The sequence below is a fragment of the Mobula hypostoma genome, chromosome 12, assembly GCF_963921235.1.
Source record: "Mobula hypostoma chromosome 12, sMobHyp1.1, whole genome shotgun sequence".
NCBI lineage: Eukaryota > Metazoa > Chordata > Chondrichthyes > Myliobatiformes > Myliobatidae > Mobula > Mobula hypostoma.
The window spans coordinates 22,954,938-22,972,827 of NC_086108.1; the positions used below are offsets into that span (position 1 = coordinate 22,954,938).

General features: G+C 43.2%; 1 protein-coding gene across 1 annotated transcript in view; it reads right to left on the reverse strand.

Annotated features, from left to right (window-relative positions):
• Positions 1-17,336, reverse strand: part of LOC134355122 (protein FAM163A-like) — a 267,860-nt gene extending 250,524 nt beyond the window's left edge. The window contains exon 1 of the mRNA XM_063064875.1: positions 17,096-17,336. The gene's annotated coding sequence lies outside the window, so the exon portion shown is untranslated. The remainder of the gene's footprint in view (positions 1-17,095) is intronic.
• Positions 17,337-17,890: the final 554 nt, after the last annotated feature.

Sequence of the window (17,890 nt, forward strand, 5' to 3'; positions counted from 1 at the left end):
AGTCTGCTGGGGTCACATACTGTGTCCGGTGTTCCCGGCATGGCCTCCTGTGTATCGGTGAGAGCATCTTATATTCCGTTTGGGCAGCTCCAACCTGATAGCATGAACATCAATTTCTCCAACTTCCAGAAATCTCCCCACTCCCCCCTCCCCTTCACCACTTCACATCCCCTTTTCCCTTTGTCACCTTATCTCCTTGTTTGTCCATCGCCTCCCTCTTGTGCTCCTCCCTCCCTTTTCTTTCTTCCATGGCCTTCTAACGCTTTCACCAATTTACTTCCTAACTTTTTACTCCATCCCTCCCACTTCAGGTTTCACCCATCACCTTATGTTTCTCTCTTTCCCCCCACCTTTTAAATCTACTCCTCAGCGTTTTTTCTCCAGTCCTACCAAAGGGTTTTGGTCCGAAACATCGACTGCTCTCTTTTCCTAGATGTTGCCTGGCCTGCTGAGTTCCTCCAGCATTTTGTGTGTGTTAGCATTTAGTCTGATAGCCAAAAAGCTCAATTTTGGTTTCACCAGGCCATAGAACCTCCTTCCAGCTGACTTCAGTCTCCCACATGCCTTCTAGCAAACTCTAGCCAAGATTTCATGCGAGTTTTTTTCAACAGAGACTTTCTCTTTGCCACTCTCCCATAAAGCTGCGACTGGTAAAGCAACCGAGCAACAGTTAATATGCATGGTCTCTCTCATCCCAGCCACTGAAGCTGGTAACTCCTCCAGAATTGTCATACGGCTCTTGATGGCTTCCGTCATGAGTCCCCTTCTGCACGGTCACCCAATGTTTGAGGACGGTCTGCTCTAGGCAGATTTACAGCTGTGCCATATTCTTTCCATTTCTTGATAATTGACTTAATTGCACTCCAAGGGATATTCAGTGACTTGGAAATTTCCTTGTATCCTTTTCCTGACTTGTGCTTTTCAATAACCTTTTTGCAGAGTTGCTTGGAGTGTTCTTTTGTCTTCATGGTGTAGTCTTTGCCAGGATACTGACTCACCAGCAGCTAGACCTTCCATTTAACTAATTATATGACTTCTCAAACCAATTGGTTGTACCAGTGATGATTTGGTGTGTCATATTAAAGAAAAATAGAGGGCTATGGGTAACCCTCGGTAATTTCTAAAGTACATGTTCAGCACAGAATTGTGGGCTGAAGGTTCTGTATTGTACTGTAGGTTTTCTATGTTTCTATGGGTCAATACGTATGCAATCAATTATTTTGTGTTTTAAATTTGTGATTAATTTAGATCACTTCGTAGAGATCTGTTTTCATTTTGACATTAAAGAGTCTTTTTCTGTTGATCAGTGTCAAAAAAGCCAAATTAAATCCATTGTGATTCAACGTTGTAAAACAATAAAAAATTTAAAAACATCCGGGGGGGGGGGCTGGTGAATACTTTTTATGGGCACTGTGGCTAGTGTGCCAAAGACTCTCGCACAGTACTATTGTAAGTTTATGTATTGCCACAAAAAAAACTAATTTCATGACATATATGAGTGATGATAAACCTGATTCTGGTCTGGGTCTCTACTGTGGACTGAGAGTGGGAAGGGGGAAGAGAGAGGGGAATCATGGTTGGGAAAAGGGGAAGTGGGTGGGAAGCACCACGGAGACATTCTGTAATGTCAATAAAGTAATTGTCTGGATTCAAATAAGCTTGCCTGGTGTCTCTGAGCTGGGTGTGTTTGCACTAGCACTGCTCCTCTACCATCTGTCCCACACCCCTCCTGCAGTGCTCCACCTTCGCCATTCTCCCCACCAGATTTATAAACTTGCTCTCTGCTCCACATTGACAAAAACAGTACTGTGCAAAAGTTTTAGGTGTCTATATATGTAACATGCTGTAGGGTTTCACTGCTGTGTAACATGCTGTAAGGTTTCACTGATAATGTAATGGTTTCTCTGTAGCAGCGATGTTTGGGTTATGACTAGAGATAACGGGGTTTAGAGTGCTATTGTTCTTTCTTGTGAGTCTGGAAGAGAGATTTTCACGGTCTTTGAGGAGAGGAGAGAGGACACGAGTGGAGGGAGTTGGTAGACCGCTGGACAGGGCGGATGGAGCGAGGGTCCAAAGGGCAGTGATGATCGGAGAAGGTCGATGGTGGACAATCGGCTTATCAGTGAGCTCCAACGTTGCGCAATAGACTGTTCCATAAGATTGGGCCCTCTTACTTTTTTTTCGTTTTCTTTACTAACCATATAGTCAAGGTAAGGACTAATCATTTAATCGCATATTGTGTACGGTTTGTTATTTCAGGGTACTGATTTGTAACAGGGGACACATCGCACAGCATCCACCCAAACGAGATTTCTTAAGTTTGGCCGGGCCGGGGGCTATCACCCCCTATATTAAGCAACTAGCTGAAGCGTGAGTTACATATATATACCTAAAACTTTTGCATAGTACTGTGTTAGGCCTTATTCTGGAGTTAGGGTATATACCAAATATTATGTTCGATAGCAGCCATCCTTCAGACTTGAATGTGGATTGTGGATTAAATTTAAAATATAGTCCTGAACAATAGTTTCCTGGAGCTGTGGGCACCAGTTGATTGAAAAACAGACAAATCTGATTAACATTTATTTTGGGTGTCTGGAGTGTGAGTGTGAGGAAGGACATATGTGAAAAATATATGCAATTCAAAGGAAGCATTGCAGGTACGCTGTAACTATAGAATTGTCCTACTGTTACCTTTGATCTTTAGCATTAGAATGTCATATAATATTGGGTCGGGAGGCCTCTGTATTGACTAACTTCAGAGTCTCTCTGGTGACTTTGTTCGTGTTACAGCATTTAGGGCCTTATCTGGGATATCTTCATGACTCATCATCGGCAATCTGAGCAGTCTAAGTGGGTGAGTATTTTTAAAGTTAACACTCACACTTGGATCTATTCAGGTCGGTAACGACGGGATCACAAACACAGCAGTATGGCTCAGGCAGTGCAGGATGGTACATGGCCAACTATCAGGAACGCCAACATTGAAGAGAAATATCACTACTTTAAGGGGAAAGTGAGGCAGTGACTGAGGGGAGGTGAAATTCACTGGGGAACAATAATGTCAGTGGTTCAGAGAGATGATGAGCCTGCCATGGATTATGCAGAATGTAAGTATAAAGCATCTGAGCAGTATTCAGGGAGATTTGACCCAACCTTCCTGAAAATGCTGAAGTTCAGCCCAGCAAGAAGTTTTAGATTTGGGAATAGCTCTGGAATCAACCTTCTCAATGATAATGTCATGGGCCAGTGAGATAGACCAGAAGAGGGGGAGTGTCCTGAAAAGAGAGCGAAGTGTGAGAATCACTCAGCAAAGCAAGCAGAATTCACAGCAACACCCTTTCTTTCTGATTTCACTGCTGAGCAGATTATAGAGTTGGTGAGGTCAGGCAAATAGCTGATGGCAGCCTCTATTGCCAGTGGAGGTCATCCACTGTACACAAGAGGTTTATTAGGTGCCAGCAATGCGAACTGTTAGTGGACACGGGGTTGTCAATATTGATAACGGATCTACCCTTGCCCATGACTGGAGAGGCAATTTACATTACCAGTGCAGGAGGAGAAACAATGAGGGCAGAGACTTCAGCCTCAGGTACTTGACATTGAGGGGGTGCAGCTTCCAGTAGGTTTCTGGGTGTGTCCAGGGGATGGTCACACTGAGTAAGGCAGGTGCTATCATAGACTCAGGAGAAGGAGAAATAACATGGACAAGACAGGGACAGCGAACTTATGTGACCAGCAAAGCAACCAACATGACTCAGAGAGACAGCAGCACCAAGCAGGTAGGGAAGGCAGGGTGATGTGTGTGAACAAAATGCAGCTCTGAACAATAGTTCTCCTGGAGCTGTGGACACCAGTTGATTGAAAAGCAGACAAAGCTAATTAGTATGTCAGGAGGTCCCAAGAGGAGGGACAGCACCATGAGGAGCTGTTAAAAGTAGTGCAGCTCCTGAGGAGGGAGCAGTGATTGAAGTAAAGGCTCACCAGAAAGGGGATAGTAAGGAGCAGAAAGGGAATGAGGGGGCAGACATCGATGTGAGAAGGGGAAGAACAAAAAGCACCAGAAATTACAAGTGTACGGGAAGAAACCACAATGCCAATTTATTAAAATTACATAAAGATATGAAGGACCTCTGTAACCAGGGTAACACATTGAGGGACTGAGCAAAGCAGCAGTGACATATTGCAGATCAGAGAGAGTCCGAGGGAGAGAAGGTAGTTCTCCCATAGCCAGGTAACCAAGTCATGGTAAGGGAGCTGGTTGAAAAGACAGGAGGATAGAACCACAGGTGGTGTTCCCGATGAATAACGCCTGTGTTGGTGTACAGTCCCAACGAGGCAGCCAGTGGAAACTCTGGACTCAGGTTAAACTGTACCACCCAGCTTCTTGTCCCCCTCACAGACAGAGCGAGAGATCGAGTGTACCCAGTAACAGCGTCATTGCAGAGAACCGAAGTGAAGGACCCTAGCCAGCTATGTCAGACCTGAACACAGCTGGTGGAAACAGACCTGCGGCAAACGCAAAGGCAGAGGACGCCGAGGGAGTGTGAGAGCAAGCTGTGAATAGCATGTTAAAGTATAATAGTAACTGTACTCTGTGATGAAGCCTGGTTGCTGAAGGCAGATGATTAGTTGTATAGTTCAATATAGAAAAACATTTGAGAAAAATAGATAGGAAGGGTTCCAAGCTACAGCAGAGACATCAGGCTCCACAACTCTGAAGGTGTGGCAGATTAAGAAAGAAATTAAACACAGACTCTGAAGGTAGTCACTCACAGCCTGTAAAGGGGGGGGGAGGGGATACAAATGAGCTGGGCCCTTACAGAGGTGGGCCAGTGATCATATGGACAGTCCAGAAGAGGGTCCCACCCGGGTGAGGTCCTTGCAGTCACTCAAATAGAGAGAACCACAGCCCCTCCTGGGGACCTGGAGATGTGAGAGACTAATCATTAAGAATCTAACCATCTTTTGTCATGACATGGAGCATGAAATGTTGCAACTGTGTCTGATACATAAAGGGATGAAGATAAAGGATGTGATTAAACTGTAATTGGCCAGCAGGGAAGGAGGCAATAGGCATACAAAGCTGCATTTTAAAGATTTGGTCAAATTTCTGAAACAATCTCTGCTTGTAGATAGCCATTAGGGATGATAGGGTAGATGCAGATTCACATGATAGGTAATTTGTGAAAGGGTTCACAAATTTTTGCTGCCCTATTTGCTTAGATCCTCCTTAAGGTTTGGCCTTTCCTGGAACAAACTTATTTTTGTCCAGGAGGGCCAAGAGGAGGGCCTGTTAGGACGTATTCTGGAGTTAGGGCATATAACAATTATTAAGTTCAACAGCAGCCATTCTTCAGATTTGAACGTGGATTGTAGATTGAACTTAAAATGCCGCCCTGAGTGATAATTTTCTTGGAGCTGTGGACACCAGCTATTTGCAAAGCAGACAAAGCTGATCAGCATTCATTTTGGGTGTCTGGAGTGTGGGTGCGAAGAAAGAGCTGTGCGAAAATTATATGCGATTCAAAGGAAGCATTGTAAATATTGCAACGATAGAATTGTTCTGCTGTTACCTTTGATCTTTAGCATAAAAAATGTCATGTAATATTGCGTTCAACCAGCCTCTTCCTCCAAGAGTGTCTCATTTTGTTGAATAAAACACTTTTGTATCCATCAGCTTCATGTGTCACTCCAGTGATTTTGTTCACATTATAACAACTGTATATGACAGATAAATGTCTGACAGATGATCAATGTATATTGTGTGTTGGTTTTGCCATTTGCACAGAACCTTCTTATCAGCAGGTTACAGGAAACAAAAATAAAAATCTAGTTATAAATGTAAGTATGGGAGGAAGTCCTTTTGTAGATCAGCTTTAAAGTTCTGCCTCCTGACATTGTAACTCTCATCCTTCATTAGAGATTTTCCCACTAGTGGAAGCATCTTGACATCCACCCTGTCTTTCCCCTCAAGATGTCATGTGCTTCAATAAGCTCTCACCTAATTTTTTTCTGAACTCTTAAAAAAATGTATATATACAGGTATATGCATATATTCAATAGGTGATCAGGAGGTCTAGTGATTCAGGGATTAGGTTCAAAGGTCAAATTTAATGTCAGAGAAATGTATACAATATACATTCTGAAATGCTTTTTCTTCGCAAACATCCACAAAAACAGAGAAGTGCCCCAAAGGATGAACAAACGACAGTTAAATCTGAGAGCCCCAAAGTCCCCTCCAAACTCCCCCCTCCCACGTGTAAGTGGCAGCGAGCAATGATTAGGAGAAGATTTGTAAAGCTTCACTGACTATGAATTTACTGAGACTACTCTTCCTCTTCTTAGTGAATTCTTTAACAAAGTAGTTTTCTCTTCATTCAATTGTCAAGGTATCCAGAGGGTTGTCACCAGCCCTTTTGCATCAAGAGGAAGTTTGAAATGGTTTTGTAAGAAATGTCTTCAACAGGTGCAGAAAGAACAAAAAGAGATTTGGGAGGATAAAGAATTGACAGACCAACAAATGTCAAAGTGTTCCATTGTTGTGAGCCATAGGATTGAAGCAAAAGGCCTAAAGGATTTCCTTTTGCATTTATTATAAAGAAATTGTAAGGCAGGCAGAGAAAATGCATTAATGATGCATCTAAAGCCTCCTTGAAGAAATGCACCATCCCTAACAACTTTCAGGGACTGTTGGCACGTGACCACTAAGGTGGAGAAGGAGATTGGGGATGACATTCAGCATAAACAGCACCACCCATCACTTGCATCATCAGCCACTGTGATAAAACTCTGCCTTCCCAGAGGTGCAAGCAAAACATCTTCCATCTTGAGCCCTTACCTCACCAGAGGAAGAAGCGCATGCCATGCCTTCTGCCATTTTGCTTCAATTAAAGCAGTTTAGTTGAACATAAAACAGTACCACATTTGGCCCATTATGTCTGTGCTGACCGTAGCACCAATTTAAACTGCACGAGGTCCATCTTCCCTGCCTGTTCCTGCTTCTGTCTTCTTAAATGATGTTATTGTTCATACCTTCTGGAGTCCTCGTTGCCATCAAGAGTGAATAAAGCATTTTTATCATTACCTTTTCCAGAAGACACAGGAGCAGAATCAGGCTACTTCGCCTGTTGTCTGCTCCACCATTTCATCATGGCTGATCTATTCCCTCTCTACTTCATTCTCCTACCTTCCCCCTGTAACCTTTCATGCCCTGACTTATCAAAAACCTATCAACCTCCACCTTAAATACACCCAATGACTTGTCCTCCTCAGCTGCCTGTGGCAATGAATTCCACATATTCTCTACCCTCCGGCTAACAAGATTCTTCCTCTTCTCCATTCTAAATGGATGTTCTTCTATTCTGAGGCTGTGTCCTAGGTGTCTCCACTGTAGGAAGTATCATCTCCGCACCCACTCTTTTCGAGGCCTTAATATTCAATAGGTTTCAATGAGGTACCCCCACATTCTTCTAAATTCCAGCGAGTACAGGCCCAGATCCATCAATTGCTCGTCAAACAATAAGCCGTTCTTTCCTAGAATCACTCTCATGAATCTCCTTCCGAAAACTCCCTAACATCAGCACATCCTTTCTTAAATAAGGGGTCCCAAAACTCCTCTCAATACTTTCTAGAAATGTAAGCTTTTTTTTCTCCCTGCCTACGGATGTGAATGTTATTACTAGAAAAGAGTCTTCTATTCCTGGATTTTAAAACTGAATTAGCAGGCCAGATGATCAAAGTATGATGTTGTGTCTCTATCAGTGACTGCTGACTCCTTCAGTACCGTAAACAATGTCCAGAACATGACTTGGGATTATTAGATGAAAATTGACATTGTTCTAGTCACCAACCCATGATTAGGTATTAAGGGTTGGAGGACTGAGTGCAGCACTTGCATTTGTCACAGAAGTGTGAATTGAGCAGACTTAATACTTTCATATTGCACTCAGGAAATAAAATTGTAATTGCAATTTAAATATTCCCCTGTCAATTAGTTAGTTTCTGTTGGAAGATTTTAATCACCTTAGCATTATTTCTGAAACTGTTGTGCTGATTTCTCCCCAACCCCAATGGTGTTTTCTCTCCTGTGAACTAGTAATTAACCCTTTCTATCTGTCACATTGAGTTGCTGCTTTTTTAAAGAAACTATGTGGCTAGGCACAGCTCAAATACCATCTATAAATTTGCTGATGATACAACCATTGTTGGTAGAATCTCAGGTGGTGACAAGATTGCGTACAGGAGTGAGATATGCCAACTAGTGGAGTGGTGCTACAGCAACAACCTGGCACTCAACATCAGTAAGATGAAAGAGCTAATTATGGACTTCAGGAAGGGTAAGATGAAGGAACACATACCAATCCTCAGAGAGGGATCAGAAGTGGAGAGAGGGAGCAGCTTCAAGTTCCTGTGTGTCAAGATCTCTGAGGAACTAACCTGGTCCCAACACACTGATGTAGTCATAAAGAAGGCAAGACAGCTTCACTTCACTAGGAGTTTGAAGCGATTTGGCATGTCAACAAATACACTCAAAAACTTCTATAGATGGACCATGGAGAGCATTCTGCCAGGCTGCATCACTGTTGGGTGTGGAGGGGCTACTGCACAGGTTCAAAAGAAGCTGCAGAAGGTTGTAAATCTAGTCAGTTCCATCTTGGGTACTAGCCTACGAAGTACCCAGGACATCTTTAGGGAGCAGTGAATCAGAAAGGCAGTGTCCATTATTAAAGATCTCCAGCACCCAGGGCATGCCCTTTTCTTACTGTTACCATCAGGTAGGAGGTACAGAAGCCTGAAGACACACACTCAGTGATTTAGGAATGGCTTCTTCCCCTCTGCCATCCAATTCCTAAATGGACATTGAATCTTTGGACATTACCTCACTTTTTTTTAATATAAAGTATTTCTGTTTTTGCATATTTTTTGAATCTATTCAATATATGTAATTTATTTACTCATTTATTTACTATTATTATTTTTTAATTTTAGAAACACTGAAACATAGAAAACCTACAGCACAATACAGGCCCTTCAGCCCACAAAATGTGCCGAACATGTCCCTACCTTAGAAATTACTAGGATTACTCATAGCCCTCTATTTTTCTAAGCTCCACGTATCTATCCAAAAGTCTTTTAAAAGACACTATCATATCCGCCTCCACCACCGTTGCCGGCAGTCCATTCCACGCAGTCACCACTTTCTGAGTAAAAAACTTACCCCTGACACCTCCTCTGTACCTACTCCCAAGCACCTTAAACCTCTGCCCTCTTGTGGCAGCCGCTTCAGCCCTGGGAAAAAGCTTCTGACTATCCACACGATCAATGCCTCTCATCATCTTATACACCTCTATCAGGTCACCTCTCATCCTCCGTCGCTCCAAGGAGAAAAGGCCGAGTTCACTCAACCTGTTTTCATAAGGCATGCTCCCCAATCCAGGCAACATCCTTGTAAATCTCCTCTGCACCCTTTCTATGGTTTCCACATCCTTCCTGTAGTGAGGCGACTAGAACTGAGCACAGTACTGCAAGTGGGGTCTGACCATGGTCCTATATAGTTGCATCATTACCTCTCGGCTCCTAAATTCAATTCCACGATCGATGAAGGCCAATACACCGTATGCCTTCTTAACCACAGAGTCAACCTGCACAGCTGCTTTGAGCGTCCTATGGACTCGGACCCCAAAATCCTTCTGATCCTCCACACTGCCAAGAGTCTTATCATTAATATTATATTCTGCCATCATACTTGACCTACCAAAATGAACTACTTCACACTTATCTGGGTTGAATGCCATCTGCCACTTCTCAACCCAGTTTTGCATCCTATCAATGTCCTGCTGTAACCTCTGACACCCTCCACACTATCCACAACACCCCCAACCTTTGTGTCATCAGCAAACTTACTAACCCATCCCTCCACTTCCTCATCCAGGTCATTTAGTCAGGGTCCCAGAACAGATCCCTGAGGCACACCACTAGTCACCGACCTCCGTGCAGAATATGACCCGTCTACAACCACTCTTTGCCTTCTGTGGGCAATCCAGTTCTGGATCCATAAAGCAATGTCCCCTTAGATCCCATGCCTCCTTACTTTCTCAATAAGCCTTGCATGGGGTATCTTATCAAATGCCTTGCTGAAATCCACATACACTGCATCTACTGCTCTTCCTTCATCAATGTGTTTAGTCACATCCTCAAAAAATTCAATCAGGCTTGTAAGGCATGACTTGCCCTTGACAAAGCTATGCTGACTATTCCTAATCATATTATACCTCTCCAAATGTTCATAAATCTTGCCTCTCAGGATCTTCTCCATCAACTTACCAACCACTGAAGTAAGACTCACTGGTCTATAATTTCCTGGGCTATCTACTCCTTTTCTTGAATAGGGGAACAACATCCGCAACCCTCCAATCCTCCGGAACCTCTCCCGTCTCCATTAATGGTGCAAAGATCATTGCCAGAGGCTCAGCAATCTCCTCCCTCGCCTCCCACAGTAGCCTGGGGTACATCTCATCTGGTCCCGGCAACTTATCCAACTTGATGCTTTCCAAAAGCTCCAGCACATCCTCTTTCTCAATATCTACATGCTCAAGCTTTTCAGTCTGCTGGAAGTCATCACTACAATCACCAAGATCCTTTTCCATAGTGAATACTGAAGTAAAGTATTCATTAAGTACCTCTGCTATTTCCTCTGGTTCCATACACACTTTCCCACTGTCACACTTGATAGGTCCTATTCTTTCACGTCTTATCCTCTTGCTCTTCACATACTTGTAGAATGCCTTGGGGTTTTTCTTAATCCTGCCTGTCAAGGCCTTCTCATGGCCCCTTCTGGCTCTCCTAATTTCGTTCTTAAGCTCCTTCCTGTTAGCCTTATAATCTTCTAGGTTGCTAATATTACTTAGCTGTCTGAACCTTTCGTAAGTTTTTCTTTTCCTCTTGACTCGATTTACTACAGCCTTTGTACACCACGGTTCCTGTACCCTACCATAACTTCCTTGTCTCTTTCGAAGGTACCTATGGAGAACTCCACACAAATATCCCCTGAACATTTGCTGCATTTCTTCCATACCTTTCTCTGAGAACATCTGTTCCCAATTTAAGCTTCCAAGTTCCTGTCTGATAGCCTCATAATTCTCCTTACTCTAATTAAACGCCATTCTAACTTGTCTGTTCATATCTCTCTCCAATGCTATTGTAAAGGAGATAGAATTATGATCACTATCTCCAAAATGCTCTCCCACTGAGAGATGTGACACCTGACCAGGTTCATTTCCCAATACCAAATCAAGTACAGTCTCTCCTCTTGTAGGCTTATCTACATATTGTGTCAAGAAACCTTTTATTTATTATTAATTTTTTCTCTGAGCTAGATTATGTATTGCATTGAACTGCTGATGCTAAGTTAACAAATTTCACGTCACATGCTGGTGATAATAAACCTTTCTATCTATAGTAATAACTGGTGATGTTAATTAAACAGGGTGGGTTCTGAGAGAGACAGGTCATGAGTTAGAGATATCACTGAAATTCCTCATCTCATTGCACTTGCTGTTAAAATGTTTAAAAACAGTTGATCAAAAAATGGATGGGTTATTTTCTGCTTTAAATAATGTGCAAGATCATCTTAAACTGGTGTAAATAATTTCTAGGTGAAAATACACACACTCAATTTGGAGCAAGTATTTCCATGGCTATTCTTGGTAGATGTCAAAAGTTTTTTCTTCATTAGAAACCTCCACAAGGCGTTGTTGTTTGCTATGGGCCAATTTTGTTCCTTACAATCTGGAGCTGAAAGGGCCAAGCCTCACTGGCATTACTCCACCTCTAAAGGCATCAGGATGGAATGACTCCTTGGGGCAAAAACATACCCACTCTCACTGTACCACATCCAGATTTACCTCTTTGGTGAAGAACGTACCTTTGGGTTCAGGTTTTTCAAGACATTCTGAAGGAAGGCCTCTGGCCACACTCTTGTTCTAGGCTATTCTCTCCATGAGATCGCTGGTGAGTTGACTCTCCTGGGTCACAGCAGATCTTTGCCATGCCTTCCTCTTTGCTGCCCATTGCCACATCGGGGAGACTGCACTGCACATGGTGAAATGACTCGTCTTCCCCTTCACCTCCATGCTGACTAACCCACACCTCACAACCTGGGGTCTGTCAGTGTTGTACACTTCCCCTGAGTGCTTACTGCCAGTGACTGCACCCAGGTGTTCAGGGGTTTCTATTCTCAAATGAGAAAAATTGCATCAACTGAAGAAGTTTGCACTCTGTTTCAGTGTTTGTAAAGGATTTTCCAGACAGTGAAAGCAGTTTTTTCCAGGAAACATGAGACAGATGATTTCTGTTTGATCATGACCTGGAGAGATGGACCCAGGATACGGGCTATATTTTGGCTCAGGAGACCAACTGTCATTCCTGGCTCAGCACCACAATGACTTCAGCAGTGCAGGCACCAAAATCATTTGCTGAAAACCCCACTGTGCTTTCCAAAGTGCAATTCCATCTCCTTCCTCAGCCAGGGGCAGCTTGCAGTTCACGCCAACCAAGTGTACAGACTGCCCTGTAATGTGCCCCATGCCTGCACAACCTAGCAAACCGTTCCATGTTGCAGGAAGGACAAAGGTGACCTGGAGCCCAAGGACCATGCAGAGCAGAAGGTAGAGGGTAAGGATTTTATGGTCTGCTTAGCTTCCATAGCCTCACCTCCCAGTGGTCATTGGAGACATGCGGGATGTGTTAGTCCCCGAGGGAGACAATCAGTCCTCAGAAGAAGCCTTTGAGATCATACTTCCTAAGCAAACCTGGTGAAGATCTCCACACTCCAATAATGACATTGACAATAGACAATGGACAATAGGTGCAGGAGTAGGCCATTCAGCCCTCTGAGCCAGCACCACCATTTACTGTGATCATGGCTGATCATCCACAATCAGTACCCTTTTCCTGCCTTCTCCCCATATCCCTTGACTCCGCTATCTTTAAGAGCTCTATCTAACTTTTTCTTGAAAGAATACAGAGAATTGGCCTCCACTGCCTTCTGAGGCAGAGCATTTCACAGAACCACAACCCTCTGTGTGAAAAAGTTTTTCTTCAACTCTGTTCATGGTCTACCCCTTATTCTTAAACTGTTGCCTCTGGTTCTGGACGCCCCAAGATCAGGAACATGTTTCCTGCCTCTAGTGTGTTCAATCCCTTAATAATCTTAACGTCAAGCAGGGGAGGCTAACTGACAATTAGTGGTCCTGTACATTCTAGTTTCCATGTTCAAATACACTTATTATAAAATATCAATAAACAAATTACAGAAACATTTGCTACAACTGTCCTTGATGATTCACAGTTCCCTCTGACAATTTTTTGTAAGGGATGTAACTCATAGGTGCATTGTTCAATGGTTAGGGATTCTCATACTGAGCCAGTGAGCTGACAAACAGAAGTGGGATATGAGCCACATGCCACATGCAATATCAGGACAACCTTGTGCCCTGTGACCTGGCTTTACCTTGTAATGAAGATGAGGTTGGGAGCACTCCTATATTCCCAATTTCTGTTCCAGTTTGGCTATGCTCACCACCCAGTCCTTGGTGCATGCCAAGCTCTTTAGGGGTATGTTCCCAAAATGTCAGGTAATCAATCAGGATGATGGAAGGAGCAAAGGACTGGTTGGACCAACTGTTAAATGACACAGCTTCATTTTTGCCTTGTGCCCTGCTAAAAAAGCTGATCGATCTGTGGAACAACAGCAGGTCTGAGTAAAAGATGGTAATTGTGTCCACATACAAGGAGGCTTTGACTTGAGTGCCCCTGCTGCCTGTGAATGTCACTGTTCCAATGGCCATGTTCAAAATGCTAATTTAGACGAGACACTTAAGGCTGCAGTCCTTTCTTGTCTGGTATGTAGCAAAGTGTCCGTAGATGTGCTGCACTGGATCTGGTTCCATCACAACCTGCGCAAGTCCCATTTTGGTGCATGTTCCATTAGGTTTGTTCAAATGACTCTTGGGTCAACATGGTGTGCTATGTAGTACTAGTTCTAAACACAGTATCTGAATGAGATTGGGTTTTAAAATACTCTGTATTTTAATAACATTTGTAGGAATGGAATCTTCTTGTGTTCATCCGACAGAGCTGAAGATCCCTCATTTACAAGTGCAATGAAAAGTTTGCAGGTTGGCCTTGGCAAGATCTTTAACCCTGCATGGTCCATGGGTACGAGCAGTGGGCAGTCCAGTAGGTATTGCACACAGTCTCTTGCTACATTCATAGTTCTTAGGTATTTCAGTATTGCCCCATTTCAACACATAATCTATTGACTGACTGACTGGGTGAAGGAGGCACATGGTTTTTCTTTCTCCCTCTTTAAGAGGCAGCCCAGTCACCCTAATGATCCTAATGACTCAAAAATTAAGCCTGAATGGCTGAAGACCAAGAAGGACACCAAGAGGTCTCCTCAAAACTGTCCCACCTCAGTGGTCCAACCAGGGGTCAACACTGATGGCCCTTCCTCAGATAATAGGTAATTGTAAAGTTGTGTTCTGAAACGAATGTTAGATTATATGTTTAAATGATTTGGTATTTTCTCACAAACATGTGGCCTCTCAGTGATCAACACATAAAAACATATGCTATTGTTCTCCCTTAGCTGCACTGACACCAGAAGTCACTGAATTAAGATGAGAGGGAAAAGATTTAAAAGGATCTCACACAGGATGGTTAACAACCTGCCAGAGGAGTGTTTGAGGCAGGTACAAATATGTTCAAAGAAGACATGTGGATGGGTACATGGAAGGTTTTGGGTGATATAGGCCAAACACTGGCCAATAGAACTAGCTCAGGAAGGCACCTTGATCAGCATGCACTCGGGCCTGTTTCCATGTTGTATAACTCTATGACTTCAGTTTCTTGAACTATGACCCATAGTGAGAATTAATTCTTTTTCAGGCTGAAATGTTTCTTTCAGTTCTGATTTTTTTTGTATGAACAAAATGGAGAACCACCACAGTACTTGACTACTCTACTTGCTGGTCAAAGGAGGCCCAATACCCAGAGTAATTCACCAAAATTTCCATATTTGTATATTTCTGGCATCAAGACCAATAAAATAATGATTATTGGTTGGGATAGTCCTCTAAACCATAGATTCGGGTTAAAAGAAGCTGAAATTCTACACATCAAATCTAAATTGTATGAAGTTTATTTAATAACAAGATTTATGATTTAGAGAGAACAATTGGACATGATTTGTAATCTTGATATGGAAATATTTGTACTCAGCATTTTTCTTTGTATCTTTGCCTTCTATTGTATGTCCTTGTGCGTAAAACTTAATCACAGATTGCCGACAAATTATGCATAGTTTTTCTAAATGCAATTCAAAAATAAAATTATGCGATGAGCATGTGTGAATATATTGTGACAAGGCACTAGCAATTAAAATAGACTCTATAAAAAATAAGCAAGAATGTAAAGGGTGGAATATTAGATTAATAAGAACAAGTACTATTACACATGAAGAGTTCCTACAAGAATCAGATTTGCAACGAATCAAATGACATAAAAATATTGAACGTCAAATTTTATATCGGGCAAATGACTAAAAAAAAATGAACGAGCAACAATGATTTGGTAAATCGAGTGAAAATTTGGGTAAGTGCATTATACCAGAAAGCTTGCATGCAGATGTACCCAAAGGAACGGCAGAGACCTATACAGTTTGGTACCAGCAGTGTCACAGGAGTTGCCTGTCAACATTGAACTCAATGTAGGACTGCCTTAGGGACTCCAGTTTCGAATGTTTCCTTCGGGGTTTTCCCCAGAGCCTTCCCCATGAGTGGCTATAGCTGCAAAGCAGTGGAGGTTTGAGATCAGAGTTTTCCTTCTCCTAGATTAGCTCTAACCTTGGCTGACAAGCCCCGTCTACCCAATGCGACTGGTTTGAAGGCGCCAATAACCCGCCTTTGCCCCTTCTCCTGTAGGTTGAAACGGTTCCGCCGGGCTTAGTAGCTAAGCCACACGTGAAGGCGGGTTAAGCGATTCCAATGTTAATAGCAATGAATTCAATGCATTACCTATTGAATGTAAACTTGAGTCGCGATGGAAGATATCTATATATACACACACAAAGAGTCTGTAAGATATCTTGGGATATTGACTGAAGGAACTGAAAGACTTGATAACCCCTGGATTTTTGGTGATATTCCCAGAAAAGTGGTAGCTGGCTTTGCAGCTGTGATGTGCTACAGAACTCTACTAGCATATGGCATTACCTTGGATAACTGCAAAGCTGATGAGACACAAAGGGCATAAAGTAAGGAAGCTCACAGCGTTCTCAATGTCCAGTGAAACGAGGAAGAAGTGGAGAGAAAGGGGCTTTTGATGAAGTGATATTAGAATCGGGGCTTCCATATTTCAGCCCCGGTGATGTTCTAGAGCAACAACGCCCTTTAAGTAGGAGCGATTCCGCTAAGTAATGATAGAGGTCCCGTCCTTTATTTGTCATATTTACCAAGGTTTATTTCTCCACGTCACCAACGTCAGGAAGAGCTTGCCAGACCCTCCTCGACCACCTGGATCAGACCTCGTGTCCGCTTGGGTTGGGCTGTAGAGGCAACATGTAGGCCAGTGCGCGTACAGTCTTGTTCACCGAGGTAACCGTAATTTGGAGCCCAGAGATATTACCATCCGGGCTTCCCATTCACCCGGCAGAACAGGTTAGTTTTCTGCAGCCAGTAGCGGGAGCCTCTGCGCTCACTTTTCCTTCCAGTTTGCAATGCAAAACTGCGCTGTTTGAGTCGCCCACTGTCGCTTCTTTTATATCCCTGACATTGATGGGTGCAAATTGTAGGTCAAAATGAACAAGTCTGCAATTAAAAAAAAACTGGGTCCCGGTATCCAACAATAAATTAGACTGTGCCGTTGAAATGCCATGTATGAAAGCCGAACACATTTCAGGATCTCATTCTGCGCGCACATCGCTAAGAGCTCGCCAAGCGCAAAATCAATCGGTGATTTTCACATAATCAAATAATGTACGCTATGTGCAACAACAGAATATAGAGGAATTGCAAAACCCTCGATGTCTTACCTTCAGCAGTTGCTTCGGATTATCTTGATGTCCTTTCCTTTCTCCCAGAATCGGGAACTTGCTCTTTGTGACGTTGTACTCAAGTTTCAAACGTTAAATTGTGATTGTCTATTTACTTTCCGGACGTCAGTTCTACAAATGGGGTGATCCGACTTGACCCATTGTCCCAAATGATACTGTAATTAGTTTCCTTCGTTAATTTGCGTACTATTTCGGCCCTTAAGGTCCCGATCCAGGAGATCCAAAGTTCTGATGAATACGAAAGGTCATTTCTGAATCGTAAGTTCTGAGCAGATAGAGCAAATTAAATTACGATAAAGTGGCGAAGCGGACAAATGCAGGGATCGGGTAATGTATTCCTAGCAACTCAGCTGACTAGAATCCCAGAACGAATAGTAGTTAGCACCAAGACTGGAAAAAGAGAAAGAGAGAGAGAGAGACACGAGTCTGAAATTAAAGAAGGTGAATCCAACACATTAAATGTCACCTACAAAGCGGTGCCGACGTACCGGATATGCTATAAAATTCATCGAAAGTATGTCCTGGAGTGATAATCCAAGCGATATGTAACTGACCGTTGTTGAACCGCTCCTGGAGCTGAACAGTACCGAGCCGCTCCTAAAACTAACAAGTGCTAACCCAGTCTCGACGCCGACTAGTCTCCCGCCGACAATTCGGGAAACTGAAGAAATCGGATAGGCCGATCCGAGCTCAAGCTGTGCCCGGCACAGAGGACGGGGCGAGCAAATCACTCGCCGCGCTGAGCTCCCTCCGTTTTCGCCCTCTTTCTCCTGC